Source organism: Saccoglossus kowalevskii, chromosome 5 (genome assembly GCF_978046115.1).
Source record: "Saccoglossus kowalevskii chromosome 5, keSacKowa6.1, whole genome shotgun sequence".
NCBI classification, from domain to species: domain Eukaryota; kingdom Metazoa; phylum Hemichordata; class Enteropneusta; family Harrimaniidae; genus Saccoglossus; species Saccoglossus kowalevskii.
Window position 1 is genome coordinate 3,801,192 of NC_140645.1, and position 19,931 is coordinate 3,821,122.

The window sequence follows — 19,931 nt, forward strand, 5'->3', positions numbered from 1 at the left end:
CAACACAGAAACAGCAATAACAGTCGTAGACACAGCAGCAGATTCACCAAGAATTCTGAACAACCACAAAGATTATAGCTAAACAGACAAGAAAACAAATGACACGTCCCTGTTCTGTTCATATTTGAGTGACATATACATTCAAAGCAGATCATGACCGAAATCTCAGACCACTTTCAGTGGTCTGATCCGAAATGCACCTGCATGCGTACAACACATTGTACTAAATCTGAACAAAATCCATCCATGCATGACTGAGATCCGGTTCTGGAATTATGAAAATACGTGATTTTGATGCATTTTCGGCCTTAAAATGGCCATCATTCAGCTATTGTTAAGCGGATCATGAAACAAATGCACATATCTATTTGTGACATAATGTACCATGTGTGTGTGAAGTTTGAAATTGATCAATCCAGACATGTCTCAGATATGGATCCAGAACTGAATTCTTTAAAACAAAATGGCCGCCAGTCGGCCATTTCGAACTTGATTCGGTAAAAAAAATGACGTGCATCAAGGTCCTGTTATGTTTAATGTATGTACCAAATTTGAACGAAATCCGTCCATGCATAACTGAGATACGGGTCCGGAATGGTGAAAATGTGTGATTTCAATGCATTTTTGGCCTTAGAACGGCCGCCATTTGGCTATCATTAATCGGATCATGAAAAAAATGCATGTGCATATGTCCCATATAATGTGTGATGTATGAGTGAAGTTTGAACTTAATCGGTCCATGCATGTTCGAGATACAGGTGATCACGGACGCACGCACGCATAGACGCACGAACGCACACAGGGCAGAACATAAGTCCCCGTTTTCGGACTTCGTCCGAACGGGGACTAATAAAGTCATTACCCGATATCAAAACCATCACTACAGTCAAAGAGAATACCAAGGTGGACGTTATGACGAATCATACAAGCAATACCCTCATTAGTTAAATCAAAAGAAAGAAGTTGGACGATATCTTAGTGAACATTACAATGACATGCAGTATCCAAATAGATATTATGATGACAGATACAGTGACAAATATAACAAACATTCTCATTTGTATCAAGATAGCTGGTATAAATGGGAACCATATCATAGTCAATCATGGTATCAACAGGAATGGTAATGTATAAAAAAAATAGTAGAAAAACCTAAATTTATTATATATATGTATCAGTAATATTCACATAAAACTTTGATAAGGTATTAGTAGTCATATCTATAATGTACAGCAGAGTCATTTACAAACAAGAAAAAAATTGTTAGGCTAATTTATTTGTTTTGTGTTTCGGCCTACACCCCATGTATTCATAACAAACATGAAAATAATCAAACTTCATACATAATATTGTACATATGCACATCAATTTGTTTCATGATCTGTTTCAAGATGGCCGAATGGTGGCCAATTTTGTGCTTAAAAATCATCAAAATCAAGCAATTATGGATGGATTTTGTTTAAACTTACATATGTTAGACATTATGGGACCTTGATGCACCCCATTTTATTTTTCAGATCCAATTTAAATAGGCCGACTGGCAGCCATTTTGCTTCAATGAATGCAGTTCTAGTGCCATATCTCATTATGGGTTACTGATACATGTCATTTTATTTTTCAAATTTGATTCAAAATGGCTGACTGGCGGCCATTTTGTTTTAATGAATGTGTTTCTGGAGCCGTATTTCTACATTATTTGACTGATTATGATCAAATTTTATATATTCATTATACATCACGACATAGATATATTGGTTTGACTGAATCTGATTCAAAATGGCCAAATGACAGCCATTTTTGTGCTAAAAAATCATCAAAAATCAAGCATTTCTGGCATTCCAGAACTGGAATATTACGTCTTTTTGAGAAAACAAAAATGCAAAATGAGTTGTCAATGATTTCAACGACACTTTTTTACAATGAAGGAACGAATATGAACAAAAAACAAAAATTTTATTACAATATGGTTCACATACTGTGAAAAAATGGGTAGGGTCCGTGGGAAAACGGTCGAAGGCAAGATTGTACACAAACTCTCATTACAAAGCTATTTCCCGCCATGGTTTCATCATAATTTGACCTGAACAACTTCCTTTGACCTAACAGGTCACGTCTTTCATTAACCAATGAAAATGCTCTTTCATACAGTCGAAGTTTTCCGATTATTGACGAAGTATTTTTATCAACGCAATGCGGAAGTGTATTCCCTTACCAAATTGTCCGCCCCAATAGTATATTAATTGTATACATATTCTGTACAAAAAGTATACTTTTTTGAAATTGTGTACATTATTTGTATACAAAATTCATACATACAAGAAAACGGCAGTACATTATTTGTATACACACTTTATACAAATTCATTAATGTATATTTGTTGTATACTAGAAATATACAGACTTTTTGCATAGGATTCAATGCCTAAATATTGTATAATTTACATATACATAAAATGTACAATATCATGACTAAGAAATAAAGAGTAACCAAAAAACATTTAATATGCATTTTTTTTATTTTGTTGGTAACGAATAGTATATTCTAAAAGAAGTGTGAATAAGTGAATAACTTACTCGTTATCATAGTGTTGCAATTGTTGATTAGTACTCAGTAGTAATTATAATAACGTACAAAAAATAAATTCATTGAATTGTTATGAAATGCAAGTAAAATTCAACTTAGTTTCATCGTAAGCGAATGTTTTCGGTCACATGTAAATGCTCGAAACGGTAAATGATTATATGGTGAATAGCAGTCCAATTGATGAAAGCGCAGAAGTTCCAGATACGGAGGAGTTTTCTATTTCCAGCCAGTTATTTTTCGAGGTTTTAAAACTAAATATCAGAGGCAAAACTATAATGTATTCCAGTCATAGGAAACGAGAAAATAATAAAAAACAATATTTATTGGAACAGGAAATTGACCTTAAAATACAACAAATTAATAAAAACATTCAAAAGGAACAACTGATAGAACTTGAAAATAAACAGTCCGAACTGGAACAAATGCGCTCTCAAGTGTTGAAGGGCGGTATGATAAGGTCAAAGGTAAATGACTCTCTTTATGGGGAGAACCCGTCTAAATATTTTTGTACACTGGAAAAAAGACAGTATGTAAATAAAACGATTGGAAAACTGGTTAAAGAAGATGGTTCTGAAATTTTAGATCAAGGAAAAATTTTGAAAGAAATGATACAATTTTACAAAAACTTGTATAAATCAGCCAATCAAACAGTCAGGGATATTTCTGATCAAAATTGTTCATTTCTAAAAACAAATACACCAAAATTATCAACGGAGGAAAGAAATTCGTTTGAGGGAAAGCTACAATACAAGAATGTGCCAATGCTTTGAAAAATATGGTCAATGGAAAAACACCTGGTTCAGACGGTTTCCCCAGTGAATTTTACAAATTCTTTTGGAGAGATATTTCACCTTACCTTTTAATGAGTCTAAATGAATCTTATGAAAAGGGAGAATTAAGTACAACACAGAAAAAGACCATTATAACTTGTCTGCCTAAACCAAACAAGAACAGATTCTTTTTGAAAAACTGGCGTCCGATATCTTTACTGAACACGAATTATAAGATTGGCTCAGCGTGTTTGGCAAATAGAATGAAATTAATATTACCATCAATTATTAATGAGAACCAAAAGGGATTTATGAAGGGCAGAAGGATCAATGATAATACCAGACGTGGCAAAGTACTAAAAAGTACTGCAAAGTAGTGGCAAAGTAGTGGCAAAGTAGTGGCAAAGTACTGCAAAGTAGTGGCAAAGTAGTGGCAAAGTATGGCAAAGTATGGCAAAGTACGGCAAACTAGTGGCAAAGTACGGCAAACTAGTGGCAAAGTATGGCAAAGTACGGCAAAGTAGTGGCAAATTACGGCAAAGTAGTGGCAAAAAAAGGCAAAGTATGGCAAAGTAGTGGCAAAGTATGGCAAAGTAGAGGTAAAGTACTGCAAAGTAGTGGCGAAGTACTGAAAAGTACGACAAAGTAGTGGCAAAGTAATGTATAGTGTGCAAAGTACTGCAAAGTAATGGCAAAGTACTGCAAAGTAGTGGCAAAGACCTAGTTTAGTAAATTTTTGTATGGCTTCATTTTTTGCCGATCGTCGAAACATTTTTTTGGAAACAACCTTCTTTCTGGAAGTTCAAAAATTGTTGGCTACGATTTATCAAAGTAACTAATACTAGTATTGTGTTTTGAAATAGTTGGGTAAAGTTTATCGTGGCAATTTTTAAGTTTAGCGACTTTTCAAAATGGCGGCAATTTGTTTATTTTTGTGTTGATCGTGACGATATTTTTTAAATACAAGTATTGATTCGCTCCTATTTCTTATCTTTTAGGAATGCTGTGACACATATGTGGAAAATTCAACTTAAAAACATCCAGAAATAGTTCTTTGGTATGGAATTCTATGTATAACTATTACGAAATATGCTATCGATAAACACGCACACTCGGAGATGCACAAGAAGGCCATGTCATTTAATAGAAGTGGGAAGCAAAGAAAATCACGGCGTTCTCAAAAGCTGCAGATCACTGGGCTTCCATGAAAGTCCGAAGAATCAAAATTACATAGAAATCACACAGCAGCAGATTCATTTAATCTTCTACATAAATTTGTTAAAAAATAAAGACACATTTTCATCCATGCAAGCCTGTCATTATTGTTTTCTTTATCTTTAGACAAATGCTAATGATATGTAAATTATATGCAAATTAGCCACCACTCTGATACATTTTTCTGGGGAGAACACTGGCTAAGTAGTGGCAAAGTAGTGGCAAAGTACGGCAAAGTAGTGGCAAAGTATGACAAAGTAGTGGCAAAGTACGACAAAGTAATGGCAAAGTAGTGGCAAAGTAGTGGCACAGTAGTGGCAAAGTACTGCAAAGTAGTGGCAAAGTATGGCAAAGTACGGCAAAGTACAGCAAAGTACTGCAAAGTATGGCAAAATAGTGGCAAAGTATGGCAAAGTACTGCAAAGTAGTGGCAAAGTACTGAAAAGTACAGCAAAGTAGTGGCAAAGTACTGAAAAGTATGGCAAAGTAGTGGCAAAGTACTGAAAAGTATGGCAAAGTAGTGGCAAAGTACAGCAAAGTACGGCAAAGTATAGCAAAGTATGGCACAGTATGGCACAGTATGGCAAAGTAGTGGTAAAGTAGTGGTAAAGTACGGCAAAGTAGTGGTAAAGTACGGCAAAGTAGTGGCAAAGTAGTGGCAAAGTATGGCAAAGTATGGCAAAGTATGGCAAAGTATGGCAAAGTAGTGGCAAAGTACTGCAAAGTAGTGGCAAAGTAGTGGCAAAGTACTGTGAAATAGTGTGAAAATTTCAAGACAAACTGACAAAAACTATGGGAGCCATTTAATTTTCAATCTCCATGATCAACCAAAAAACACAAACAGAGATAATGCCCGTTTTATGAAAGTGACGTAAATAGTCCACAAAAATGGCTATTGCATCATGACGACATGCCACATCCATCATACACCAACGCTTGCTGATGTTCAATCATCAGATAAAAAAATAAAATACAAATATTTACAATATGTTTAATCGTCCATGGAGTCAAACCTTGTCATGGTGTTGTGTTATATCATTTCCACCATTGAGTGGGTTGAGTCTAAATTTACCTTTCCTCAAATCTTTAAAAAAAGAAATTTGTATCACGCAGTTTTTCACGATCACCGATGAAATTTTGCTACACAACGGCTATTTGCAGTTTTTACTACTCAATTGCTCAAATGTCGGTAAGAAAAATCGAAATAAAAAGGAAACTATTGTAAATAGAAACAGGTTTCATTCTACTACTGACGAGACGAGTTGATAAAAATTAAACGAACCCTGACCTTTGGAAATACCTCATTCATAGAGTGCAACAGTTACATAAAATTAACGAGACTTGGCGTAATAACTTAATAGTAGCTCAGACAGGAACGGAAATTTGATCAAAGAATCCGGTTAATCAATAACACCAAGAATGTGTTTACCAATGCAAGGATTGTAATATCAAGTCTATTACCAAGCCATGGCAGTGAAAAAAATGTGAACACTGTGATAAATGAAATTGACCAAAGTATGAAAGTTAAATGTGAAACAGCTGACTGTACCTATGTAGAACATAGAAAACTAATTAAGTCACACTAAAGACATGTATACAAGTGATGGGATTCATCTTAACACTACTGGTACTAGACTATTTGTTGCTGACATCAAACGTACAGTGAGAAATATTCACTTGTATCAAGCAAGAAATAGTTTCACACATGGACAAAATATTAATAGACAACCTGAACGCAGTATTCTACACAGGGCAACACAGAAACAGCAATAACAGTCGTAGACACAGCAGCAGATTCACCAAGAATTCTGAACAACCACAAAGATTATAGCTAAACAGACAAGAAAACAAATGACACGTCCCTGTTCTGTTCATATTTGAGTGACATATACATTCAAAGCAGATCATGACCGAAATCTCAGACCACTTTCAGTGGTCTGATCCGAAATGCACCTGCATGCGTACAACACATTGTACTAAATCTGAACAAAATCCATCCATGCATGACTGAGATCCGGTTCTGGAATTATGAAAATACGTGATTTTGATGCATTTTCGGCCTTAAAATGGCCATCATTCAGCTATTGTTAAGCGGATCATGAAACAAATGCACATATCTATTTGTGACATAATGTACCATGTGTGTGTGAAGTTTGAAATTGATCAATCCAGACATGTCTCAGATATGGATCCAGAACTGAATTCTTTAAAACAAAATGGCCGCCAGTCGGCCATTTCGAACTTGATTCGGTAAAAAAAATGACGTGCATCAAGGTCCTGTTATGTTTAATGTATGTACCAAATTTGAACGAAATCCGTCCATGCATAACTGAGATACGGGTCCGGAATGGTGAAAATGTGTGATTTCAATGCATTTTTGGCCTTAGAACGGCCGCCATTTGGCTATCATTAATCGGATCATGAAAAAAATGCATGTGCATATGTCCCATATAATGTGTGATGTATGAGTGAAGTTTGAACTTAATCGGTCCATGCATGTTCGAGATACAGGTGATCACGGACGCACGCACGCATAGACGCACGAACGCACACAGGGCAGAACATAAGTCCCCGTTTTCGGACTTCGTCCGAACGGGGACTAATAAAGTCATTACCCGATATCAAAACCATCACTACAGTCAAAGAGAATACCAAGGTGGACGTTATGACGAATCATACAAGCAATACCCTCATTAGTTAAATCAAAAGAAAGAAGTTGGACGATATCTTAGTGAACATTACAATGACATGCAGTATCCAAATAGATATTATGATGACAGATACAGTGACAAATATAACAAACATTCTCATTTGTATCAAGATAGCTGGTATAAATGGGAACCATATCATAGTCAATCATGGTATCAACAGGAATGGTAATGTATAAAAAAAATAGTAGAAAAACCTAAATTTATTATATATATGTATCAGTAATATTCACATAAAACTTTGATAAGGTATTAGTAGTCATATCTATAATGTACAGCAGAGTCATTTACAAACAAGAAAAAAATTGTTAGGCTAATTTATTTGTTTTGTGTTTCGGCCTACACCCCATGAATTCATAACAAACATGAAAATAATCAAACTTCATACATAATATTGTACATATGCACATCAATTTGTTTCATGATCTGTTTCAAGATGGCCGAATGGTGGCCAATTTTGTGCTTAAAAATCATCAAAATCAAGCAATTATGCATGAATTTTGTTTAAACTTACATATGTTAGACATTATGGGACCTTGATGCACCCCATTTTATTTTTCAGATCCAATTTAATTGGCCGACTGGCAGCCATTTTGCTTCAATGAATGCAGTTCTAGTGCCATATCTCATTATGGGTTACTGATACATGTCATTTTATTTTTCAAATTTGATTCAAAATGGCTGACTGGCGGCCATTTTGTTTTAATGAAGTGTTTCTGGAGCCGTATTTCTACATTATTTGACTGATTATGATCAAATTTTATATATTCATTATACATCACGACATAGATATATTGGTTTGACTGAATCTGATTCAAAATGGCCAAATGACAGCCATTTTTGTGCTAAAAAATCATCAAAAATCAAGCATTTCTGGCATTCCAGAACTGGAATATTACGTCTTTTTGAGAAAACAAAAATGCAAAATGAGTTGTCAATGATTTCAACGACACTTTTTTACAATGAAGGAACAAATATGAACAAAAAACAAAAATTTTATTACAATATGGTTCACATACTGTGAAAAAATGGGTAGGGTCCGTGGGAAAACGGTCGAAGGCAAGATTGTACACAAACTCTCATTACAAAGCTATTTCCCACCATGGTTTCATCATAATTTGACCTGAACAACTTCCTTTGACCTAACAGGTCACGTCTTTCATTAACCAATGAAAATGCTCTTTCATACAGTCGAAGTTTTCCGATTATTGACGAAGTATTTTTATCAACGCAATGCGGAAGTGTATTCCCTTACCAAATTGTCCGCCCCAATAGTATATTAATTGTATACATATTCTGTACAAAAAGTATACTTTTTTGAAATTGTGTACATTATTTGTATACAAAATTCATACATACAAGAAAACGGCAGTACATTATTTGTATACACACTTTATACAAATTCATTAATGTATATTTGTTGTATACTAGAAATATACAGACTTTTTGCATAGGATTCAATGCCTAAATATTGTATAATTTACATATACATAAAATGTACAATATCATGACTAAGAAATAAAGAGTAACCAAAAAACATTTAATATGCATTTTTTTTATTTTGTTGGTAACGAATAGTATATTCTAAAAGAAGTGTGAATAAGTGAATAACTTACTCGTTATCATAGTGTTGCAATTGTTGATTAGTACTCAGTAGTAATTATAATAACGTACAAAAAATAAATTCATTGAATTGTTATGAAATGCAAGTAAAATTCAACTTAGTTTCATCGTAAGCGAATGTTTTCGGTCACATGTAAATGCTCGAAACGGTAAATGATTATATGGTGAATAGCAGTCCAATTGATGAAAGCGCAGAAGTTCCAGATACGGAGGAGTTTTCTATTTCCAGCCAGTTATTTTTCGAGGTTTTAAAACTAAATATCAGAGGCAAAACTATAATGTATTCCAGTCATAGGAAACGAGAAAATAATAAAAAACAATATTTATTGGAACAGGAAATTGACCTTAAAATACAACAAATTAATAAAAACATTCAAAAGGAACAACTGATAGAACTTGAAAATAAACAGTCCGAACTGGAACAAATGCGCTCTCAAGTGTTGAAGGGCGGTATGATAAGGTCAAAGGTAAATGACTCTCTTTATGGGGAGAAACCGTCTAAATATTTTTGTACACTGGAAAAAAGACAGTATGTAAATAAAACGATTGGAAAACTGGTTAAAGAAGATGGTTCTGAAATTTTAGATCAAGGAAAAATTTTGAAAGAAATGAAACAATTTTACAAAAACTTGTATAAATCAGCCGATCAAACAGTCAGGGATATTTCTGATCAAAATTGTTCATTTCTAAAAACAAATACACCAAAATTATCAACGGAGGAAAGAAATTCGTTTGAGGGAAAGCTACAATACAAGAATGTGCCAATGCTTTGAAAAATATGGTCAATGGAAAAACACCTGGTTCAGACGGTTTCCCCAGTGAATTTTACAAATTCTTTTGGAGAGATATTTCACCTTACCTTTTAATGAGTCTAAATGAATCTTATGAAAAGGGAGAATTAAGTACAACACAGAAAAAGGCCATTATAACTTGTCTGCCTAAACCAAACAAGAACAGATTCTTTTTGAAAAACTGGCGTCCGATATCTTTACTGAACACGAATTATAAGATTGGCTCAGCGTGTTTGGCAAATAGAATGAAATTAATATTACCATCAATTATTAATGAGAACCAAAAGGGATTTATGAAGGGCAGAAGGATCAATGATAATACCAGACGTGGCAAAGTACTAAAAAGTACTGCAAAGTAGTGGCAAAGTAGTGGCAAAGTACTGCAAAGTAGTGGCAAAGTAGTGGCAAAGTATGGCAAAGTATGGCAAAGTACGGCAAACTAGTGGCAAAGTACGGCAAACTAGTGGCAAAGTATGGCAAAGTACGGCAAAGTAGTGGCAAATTACGGCAAAGTAGTGGCAAAAAAAGGCAAAGTATGGCAAAGTAGTGGCAAAGTATGGCAAAGTAGAGGTAAAGTACTGCAAAGTAGTGGCGAAGTACTGAAAAGTACGACAAAGTAGTGGCAAAGTAATGAATAGTGTGCAAAGTACTGCAAAGTAATGGCAAAGTACTGCAAAGTAGTGGCAAAGACCTAGTTTAGTAAATTTTTGTATGGCTTCATTTTTTGCCGATCGTCGAAACATTTTTTTGGAAACAACCTTCTTTCTGGAAGTTCAAAAATTGTTGGCTACGATTTATCAAAGTAACTAATACTAGTATTGTGTTTTGAAATAGTTGGGTAAAGTTTATCGTGGCAATTTTTAAGTTTAGCGACTTTTCAAAATGGCGGCAATTTGTTTATTTTCGTGTTGATCGTGACGATATTTTTTTAAATACAAGTATTGATTCGCTCCTATTTCTTATCTTTTAGGAATGCTGTGACACATATGTGGAAAATTCAACTTAAAAACATCCAGAAATAGTTCTTTGGTATGGAATTCTATGTATAACTATTACGAAATATGCTATCGATAAACACGCACACTCGGAGATGCACAAGAAGGCCATGTCATTTAATAGAAGTGGGAAGCAAAGAAAATCACGGCGTTCTCAAAAGCTGCAGATCACTGGGCTTCCATGAAAGTCCGAAGAATCAACATTACATAGAAATCACACAGCAGCAGATTCATTTAATCTTCTACATAAATTTGTTAAAAAATAAAGACACATTTTCATCCATGCAAGCCTGTCATTATTGTTTTCTTTATCTTTAGACAAATGCTAATGATATGTAAATTATATGCAAATTAGCCACCACTCTGATACATTTTTCTGGGGAGAACACTGGCTAAGTAGTGGCAAAGTAGTGGCAAAGTACGGCAAAGTAGTGGCAAAGTATGACAAAGTAGTGGCAAAGTACGACAAAGTAATGGCAAAGTAGTGGCAAAGTAGTGGCACAGTAGTGGCAAAGTACTGCAAAGTAGTGGCAAAGTATGGCAAAGTACGGCAAAGTACAGCAAAGTACTGCAAAGTATGGCAAAATAGTGGCAAAGTATGGCAAAGTACTGCAAAGTAGTGGCAAAGTACTGAAAAGTACAGCAAAGTAGTGGCAAAGTACTGAAAAGTATGGCAAAGTAGTGGCAAAGTACAGCAAAGTACGGCAAAGTATAGCAAAGTATGGCACAGTATGGCACAGTATGGCACAGTATGGCAAAGTAGTGGTAAAGTAGTGGTAAAGTACGGCAAAGTAGTGGTAAAGTACGGCAAAGTAGTGGCAAAGTATGGCAAAGTATGGCAAAGTAGTGGCAAAGTACTGCAAAGTAGTGGCAAAGTAGTGGCAAAGTACTGTGAAATAGTGTGAAAATTTCAAGACAAACTGACAAAAACTATGGGAGCCATTTAATTTTCAATCTCCATGATCAACCAAAAAACACAAACAGAGATAATGCCCGTTTTATGAAAGTGACGTAAATAGTCCACAAAAATGGCTATTGCATCATGACGACATGCCACATCCATCATACACCAACGCTTGCTGATGTTCAATCATCAGATAAAAAAATAAAATACAAATATTTACAATATGTTTAATCGTCCATGGAGTCAAACCTTGTCATGGTGTTGTGTTATATCATTTCCACCATTGAGTGGGTTGAGTCTAAATTTACCTTTCCTCAAATCTTTAAAAAAAGAAATTTGTATCACGCAGTTTTTCACGATCACCGGTGAAATTTTGCTACACAACGGCTATTTGCAGTTTTTACTACTCAATTGCTCAAATGTCGGTAAGAAAAATCGAAATAAAAAGGAAACTATTGTAAATAGAAACAGGTTTCATTCTACTACTGACGAGACGAGTTGATAAAAATTAAACGAACCCTGACCTTTGGAAATACCTCATTCATAGAGTGCAACAGTTACATAAAATTAACGAGACTTGGCGTAATAACTTAATAGTAGCTCAGACAGGAACGGAAATTTGATCAAAGAATCCGGTTAATCAATAACACCAAGAATGTGTTTACCAATGCAAGGATTGTAATATCAAGTCTATTACCAAGCCATGGCAGTGAAAAAAATGTGAACACTGTGATAAATGAAATTGACCAAAGTATGAAAGTTAAATGTGAAACAGCTGACTGTACCTATGTAGAACATAGAAAACTAATTAAGTCACACTAAAGACATGTATACAAGTGATGGGATTCATCTTAACACTACTGGTACTAGACTATTTGTTGCTGACATCAAACGTACAGTGAGAAATATTCACTTGTATCAAGCAAGAAATAGTTTCACACATGGACAAAATATTAATAGACAACCTGAACGCAGTATTCTACACAGGGCAACACAGAAACAGCAATAACAGTCGTAGACACAGCAGCAGATTCACCAAGAATTCTGAACAACCACAAAGATTATAGCTAAACAGACAAGAAAACAAATGACACGTCCCTGTTCTGTTCATATTTGAGTGACATATACATTCAAAGCAGATCATGACCGAAATCTCAGACCACTTTCAGTGGTCTGATCCGAAATGCACCTGCATGCGTACAACACATTGTACTAAATCTGAACAAAATCAATCCATGCATGACTGAGATCCGGTTCTGGAATTATGAAAATACGTGATTTTGATGCATTTTCGGCCTTAAAATGGCCATCATTCAGCTATTGTTAAGCGGATCATGAAACAAATGCACATATCTATTTGTGACATAATGTACCATGTGTGTGTGAAGTTTGAAATTGATCAATCCAGACATGTCTCAGATATGGATCCAGAACTGAATTCTTTAAAACAAAATGGCCGCCAGTCGGCCATTTCGAACTTGATTCGGTAAAAAAAATGACGTGCATCAAGGTCCTGTTATGTTTAATGTATGTACCAAATTTGAACGAAATCCGTCCATGCATAACTGAGATACGGGTCCGGAATGGTGAAAATGTGCGATTTCAATGCATTTTTGGCCTTAGAACGGCCGCCATTTGGCTATCATTAATCGGATCATGAAAAAAATGCATGTGCATATGTCCCATATAATGTGTGATGTATGAGTGAAGTTTGAACTTAATCGGTCCATGCATGTTCGAGATACAGGTGATCACGGACGCACGCACGCATAGACGCACGAACGCACACAGGGCAGAACATAAGTCCCCGTTTTCGGACTTCGTCCGAACGGGGACTAATAAAGTCATTACCCGATATCAAAACCATCACTACAGTCAAAGAGAATACCAAGGTGGACGTTATGACGAATCATACAAGCAATACCCTCATTAGTTAAATCAAAAGAAAGAAGTTGGACGATATCTTCCTGAACATTACAATGACATGCAGTATCCAAATAGATATTATGATGACAGATACAGTGACAAATATAACAAACATTCTCATTTGTATCAAGATAGCTGGTATAAATGGGAACCATATCATAGTCAATCATGGTATCAACAGGAATGGTAATGTATAAAAAAAATAGTAGAAAAACCTAAATTTATTATATATATGTATCAGTAATATTCACATAAAACTTTGATAAGGTATTAGTAGTCATATCTATAATGTACAGCAGAGTCATTTACAAACAAGAAAAAAATTGTTAGGCTAATTTATTTGTTTTGTGTTTCGGCCTACACCCCATGAATTCATAACAAACATGAAAATAGTCAAACTTCATACATAATATTGTACATATGCACATCAATTTGTTTCATGATCTGTTTCAAGATGGCCGAATGGTGGCCAATTTTGTGCTTAAAAATCATCAAAATCAAGCAATTATGCATGAATTTTGTTTAAACTTACATATGTTAGACATTATGGGACCTTGATGCACCCCATTTTATTTTTCAGATCCAATTTAATTGGCCGACTGGCAGCCATTTTGCTTCAATGAATGCAGTTCTAGTGCCATATCTCATTATGGGTTACTGATACATGTCATTTTATTTTTCAAATTTGATTCAAAATGGCTGACTGGCGGCCATTTTGTTTTAATGAAGTGTTTCTGGAGCCGTATTTCTACATTATTTGACTGATTATGATCAAATTTTATATATTCATTATACATCACGACATAGATATATTGGTTTGACTGAATCTGATTCAAAATGGCCAAATGACAGCCATTTTTGTGCTAAAAAATCATCAAAAATCAAGCATTTCTGGCATTCCAGAACTGGAATATTACGTCTTTTTGAGAAAACAAAAATGCAAAATGAGTTGTCAATGATTTCAACGACACTTTTTTACAATGAAGGAACAAATATGAACAAAAAACAAAAATTTTATTACAATATGGTTCACATACTGTGAAAAAATGGGTAGGGTCCGTGGGAAAACGGTCGAAGGCAAGATTGTACACAAACTCTCATTACAAAGCTATTTCCCGCCATGGTTTCATCATAATTTGACCTGAACAACTTCCTTTGACCTAACAGGTCACGTCTTTCATTAACCAATGAAAATGCTCTTTCATACAGTCAAAGTTTTCCGATTATTGACGAAGTATTTTTATCAACGCAATGCGGAAGTGTATTCCCTTACCAAATTGTCCGCCCCAATAGTATATTAATTGTATACATATTCTGTACAAAAAGTATACTTTTTTTGAAATTGTGTACATTATTTGTATACAAAATTCATACATACAAGAAAACGGCAGTACATTATTTGTATATACACTTTATACAAATTCATTAATGTATATTTGTTGTATACTAGAAATATACAGACTTTTTGCATAGGATTCAATGCCTAAATATTGTATAATTTACATATACATAAAATGTACAATATCATGACTAAGAAATAAAGAGTAACCAAAAAACATTTAATATGCATTTTTTTTATTTTGTTGGTAACGAATAGTATATTCTAAAAGAAGTGTGAATAAGTGAATAACTTACTCGTTATCATAGTGTTGCAATTGTTGATTAGTACTCAGTAGTAATTATAATAACGTACAAAAAATAAATTCATTGAATTGTTATGAAATGCAAGTAAAATTCAACTTAGTTTCATCGTAAGCGAATGTTTTCGGTCACATGTAAATGCTCGAAACGGTAAATGATTATATGGTGAATAGCAGTCCAATTGATGAAAGCGCAGAAGTTCCAGATACGGAGGAGTTTTCTATTTCCAGCCAGTTATTTTTCGAGGTTTTAAAACTAAATATCAGAGGCAAAACTATAATGTATTCCAGTCATAGGAAACGAGAAAATAATAAAAAACAATATTTATTGGAACAGGAAATTGACCTTAAAATACAACAAATTAATAAAAACATTCAAAAGGAACAACTGATAGAACTTGAAAATAAACAGTCCGAACTGGAACAAATGCGCTCTCAAGTGTTGAAGGGCGGTATGATAAGGTCAAAGGTAAATGACTCTCTTTATGGGGAGAAACCGTCTAAATATTTTTGTACACTGGAAAAAAGACAGTATGTAAATAAAACGATTGGAAAACTGGTTAAAGAAGATGGTTCTGAAATTTTAGATCAAGGAAAAATTTTGAAAGAAATGAAACAATTTTACAAAAACTTGTATAAATCAGCCGATCAAACAGTCAGGAATATTTCTGATCAAAATTGTTCATTTCTAAAAACAAATACACCAAAATTATCAACGGAGGAAAGAAATTCGTTTGAGGGAAAGCTACAATACAAGAATGTGCCAATGCTTTGAAAAATATGGTCAATGGAAAAACACCTGGTTCAGACGGTTTCCCCAGTGAATTTTACAAATTCTTTTGGAGAGATATTTCACCTTACCTTTTAATGAGTCTAAATGAATCTTATGAAAAGGGAGAATTAAGTACAACACAGAAAAAGGCCATTATAACTTGTCTGCCTAAACCAAACAAGAACAGATTCTTTTTGAAAAACTGGCGTCCGATATCTTTACTGAACACGAATTATAAGGTTGGCTCAGCGTGTTTGGCAAATAGAATGAAATTAATATTACCATCAATTATTAATGAGAACCAAAAGGGATTTATGAAGGGCAGAAGGATCAATGATAATACCAGACGTGGCAAAGTACTAAAAAGTACTGCAAAGTAGTGGCAAAGTAGTGGCAAAGTAGTGGCAAAGTACTGCAAAGTAGTGGCAAAGTAGTGGCAAAGTATGGCAAAGTATGGCAAAGTACGGCAAACTAGTGGCAAAGTACGGCAAACTAGTGGCAAAGTATGGCAAAGTACGGCAAAGTAGTGGCAAATTACGGCAAAGTAGTGGCAAAAAAAGGCAAAGTATGGCAAAGTAGTGGCAAAGTATGGCAAAGTAGAGGTAAAGTACTGCAAAGTAGTGGCGAAGTACTGAAAAGTACGACAAAGTAGTGGCAAAGTAATGAATAGTGTGCAAAGTACTGCAAAGTAATGGCAAAGTACTGCAAAGTAGTGGCAAAGACCTAGTTTAGTAAATTTTTGTATGGCTTCATTTTTTGCCGATCGTCGAAACATTTTTTTGGAAACGACTTTCTTTCTGGAAGTTCAAAAATTGTTGGCTACGATTTATCAAAGTAACTAATACTAGTATTGTGTTTTGAAATAGTTGGGTAAAGTTTATCGTGGCAATTTTTAAGTTTAGCGACTTTTCAAAATGGCGGCAATTTGTTTATTTTCGTGTTGATCGTGACGATATTTTTTAAATACAAGTATTGATTCGCTCCTATTTCTTATCTTTTAGGAATGCTGTGACACATATGTGGAAAATTCAACTTAAAAACATCCAGAAATAGTTCTTTGGTATGGAATTCTATGTATAACTATTACGAAATATGCTATCGATAAACACGCACACTCGGAGATGCACAAGAAGGCCATGTCATTTAATAGAAATGGGAAGCAAAGAAAATCACGGCGTTCTCAAAAGCTGCAGATCACTGGGCTTCCATGAAAGTCCGAAGAATCAACATTACATAGAAATCACACAGCAGCAGATTCATTTAATCTTCTACATAAATTTGTTAAAAAATAAAGACACATTTTCATCCATGCAAGCCTGTCATTATTGTTTTCTTTATCTTTAGACAAATGCTAATGATATGTAAATTATATGCAAATTAGCCGCCACTCTGATACATTTTTCTGGGGAGAACACTGGCTAAGTAGTGGCAAAGTAGTGGCAAAGTACGGCAAAGTAGTGGCAAAGTATGACAAAGTAGTGGCAAAGTACGACAAAGTAATGGCAAAGTAGTGGCACAGTAGTGGCAAAGTACTGCAAAGTAGTGGCAAAGTATGGCAAAGTACGGCAAAGTACAGCAAAGTACTGCAAAGTACTGCAAAGTATGGCAAAATAGTGGCAAAGTATGGCAAAGTACTGCAAAGTAGTGGCAAAGTACTGAAAAGTACAGCAAAGTAGTGGCAAAGTACTGAAAAGTATGGCAAAGTAGTGGCAAAGTACAGCAAAGTACGGCAAAGTATAGCAAAGTATGGCACAGTATGGCACAGTATGGCACAGTATGGCAAAGTAGTGGTAAAGTAGTGGTAAAGTACGGCAAAGTAGTGGTAAAGTACGGCAAAGTAGTGGCAAAGTATGGCAAAGTATGGCAAAGTAGTGGCAAAGTACTGCAAAGTAGTGGCAAAGTAGTGGCAAAGTACTGTGAAATAGTGTGAAAATTTCAAGACAAACTGACAAAAACTATGGGAGCCATTTAATTTTCAATCTCCATGATCAACCAAAAAACACAAACAGAGATAATGCCTGTTTTATGAAAGTGACGTAAATAGTCCACAAAAATGGCTATTGCATCATGACGACATGCCACATCCATCATACACCAACGCTTGCTGATGTTCAATCATCAGATAAAAAAATAAAATACAAATATTTACAATATGTTTAATCGTCCATGGAGTCAAACCTTGTCATGGTGTTGTGTTATATCATTTCCACCATTGAGTGGGTTGAGTCTAAATTTACCTTTCCTCAAATCTTTAAAAAAAGAAATTTGTATCACGCAGTTTTTCACGATCACCGGTGAAATTTTGCTACACAACGGCTATTTGCAGTTTTTACTACTCAATTGCTCAAATGTCGGTAAGAAAAATCGAAATAAAAAGGAAACTATTGTAAATAGAAACAGGTTTCATTCTACTACTGACGAGACGAGTTGATAAAAATTAAACGAACCCTGACCTTTGGAAATACCTCATTCATAGAGTGCAACAGTTACATAAAATTATCGAGACTTGGCGTAATAACTTAATAGTAGCTCAGACAGGAACGGAAATTTGATCAAAGAATCCGGTTAATCAATAACACCAAGAATGTGTTTACCAATGCAAGGATTGTAATATCAAGTCTATTACCAAGCCATGGCAGTGAAAAAAATGTGAACACTGTGATAAATGAAATTGACCAAAGTATGAAAGTTAAATGTGAAACAGCTGACTGTACCTATGTAGAACATAGAAAACTAATTAAGTCACACTAAAGACATGTATACAAGTGATGGGATTCATCTTAACACTACTGGTACTAGACTATTTGTTGCTGACATCAAACGTACAGTGAGAAATATTCACTTGTATCAAGCAAGAAATAGTTTCACACATGGACAAAATATTAATAGACAACCTGAACGCAGTATTCTACACAGGGCAACACAGAAACAGCAATAACAGTCGTAGACACAGCAGCAGATTCACCAAGAATTCTGAACAACCACAAAGATTATAGCTAAACAGACAAGAAAACAAATGACACGTCCCTGTTCTGTTCATATTTGAGTGACATATACATTCAAAGCAGATCATGACCGAAATCTCAGACCACTTTCAGTGGTCTGATCCGAAATGCACCTGCATGCGTACAACACATTGTACTAAATCTGAACAAAATCCATCCATGCATGACTGAGATCCGGTTCTGGAATTATGAAAATACGTGATTTTGATGCATTTTCGGCCTTAAAATGGCCATCATTCAGCTATTGTTAAGCGGATCATGAAACAAATGCACATATCTATTTGTGACATAATGTACCATGTGTGTGTGAAGTTTGAAATTGATCAATCCAGACATGTCTCAGATATGGATCCAGAACTGAATTCTTTAAAACAAAATGGCCGCCAGTCGGCCATTTCGAACTTGATTCGGTAAAAAAAAATGACGTGCATCAAGGTCCTGTTATGTTTAATGTATGTACCAAATTTGAACGAAATCCGTCCATGCATAACTGAGATACGGGTCCGGAATGGTGAAAATGTGCGATTTCAATGCATTTTTGGCCTTAGAACGACCGCCATTTGGCTATCATTAATCGGATCATGAAAAAAATGCATGTGCATATGTCCCATATAATGTGTGATGTATGAGTGAAGTTTGAACTTAATCGGTCCATGCATGTTCGAGATACAGGTGATCACGGACGCACGCACGCATAGACGCACGAACACACACAGGGCAGAACATAAGTCCCCGTTTTCGGACTTCGTCCGAACGGGAACTAATAAAGTCATTACCCGATATCAAAACCATCACTACAGTCAAAGAGAATACCAAGGTGGACGTTATGACGAATCATACAAGCAATACCCTCATTAGTTAAATCAAAAGAAAGAAGTTGGACGATATCTTAGTGAACATTACAATGACATGCAGTATCCAAATAGATATTATGATGACAGATACAGTGACAAATATAACAAACATTCTCATTTGTATCAAGATAGCTGGTATAAATGG

At 34.9% G+C, this 19,931-nt stretch overlaps 3 long non-coding RNA genes across 3 annotated transcripts; all 3 read left to right on the plus strand.

Annotated features, from left to right (window-relative positions):
* The first annotated feature begins 3,800 nt into the window (after nt 1–3,800).
* On the plus strand, nt 3,801–4,664 carry LOC146742828 (uncharacterized). The gene is made up of 2 exons (XR_014929468.1): nt 3,801–3,952; nt 4,352–4,664. It is a non-coding gene; the product is annotated as an uncharacterized LOC146742828 (long non-coding RNA).
* A 5,444-nt stretch (nt 4,665–10,108) lies between these two features.
* LOC146742829 (uncharacterized) lies at nt 10,109–10,973 on the plus strand. The gene is made up of 2 exons (XR_014929469.1): nt 10,109–10,260; nt 10,661–10,973. It is a non-coding gene; the product is annotated as an uncharacterized LOC146742829 (long non-coding RNA).
* A 5,404-nt stretch (nt 10,974–16,377) lies between these two features.
* Nucleotides 16,378–17,241, plus strand: LOC146742830 (uncharacterized). The gene is made up of 2 exons (XR_014929470.1): nt 16,378–16,529; nt 16,929–17,241. It is a non-coding gene; the product is annotated as an uncharacterized LOC146742830 (long non-coding RNA).
* Nucleotides 17,242–19,931: the final 2,690 nt, after the last annotated feature.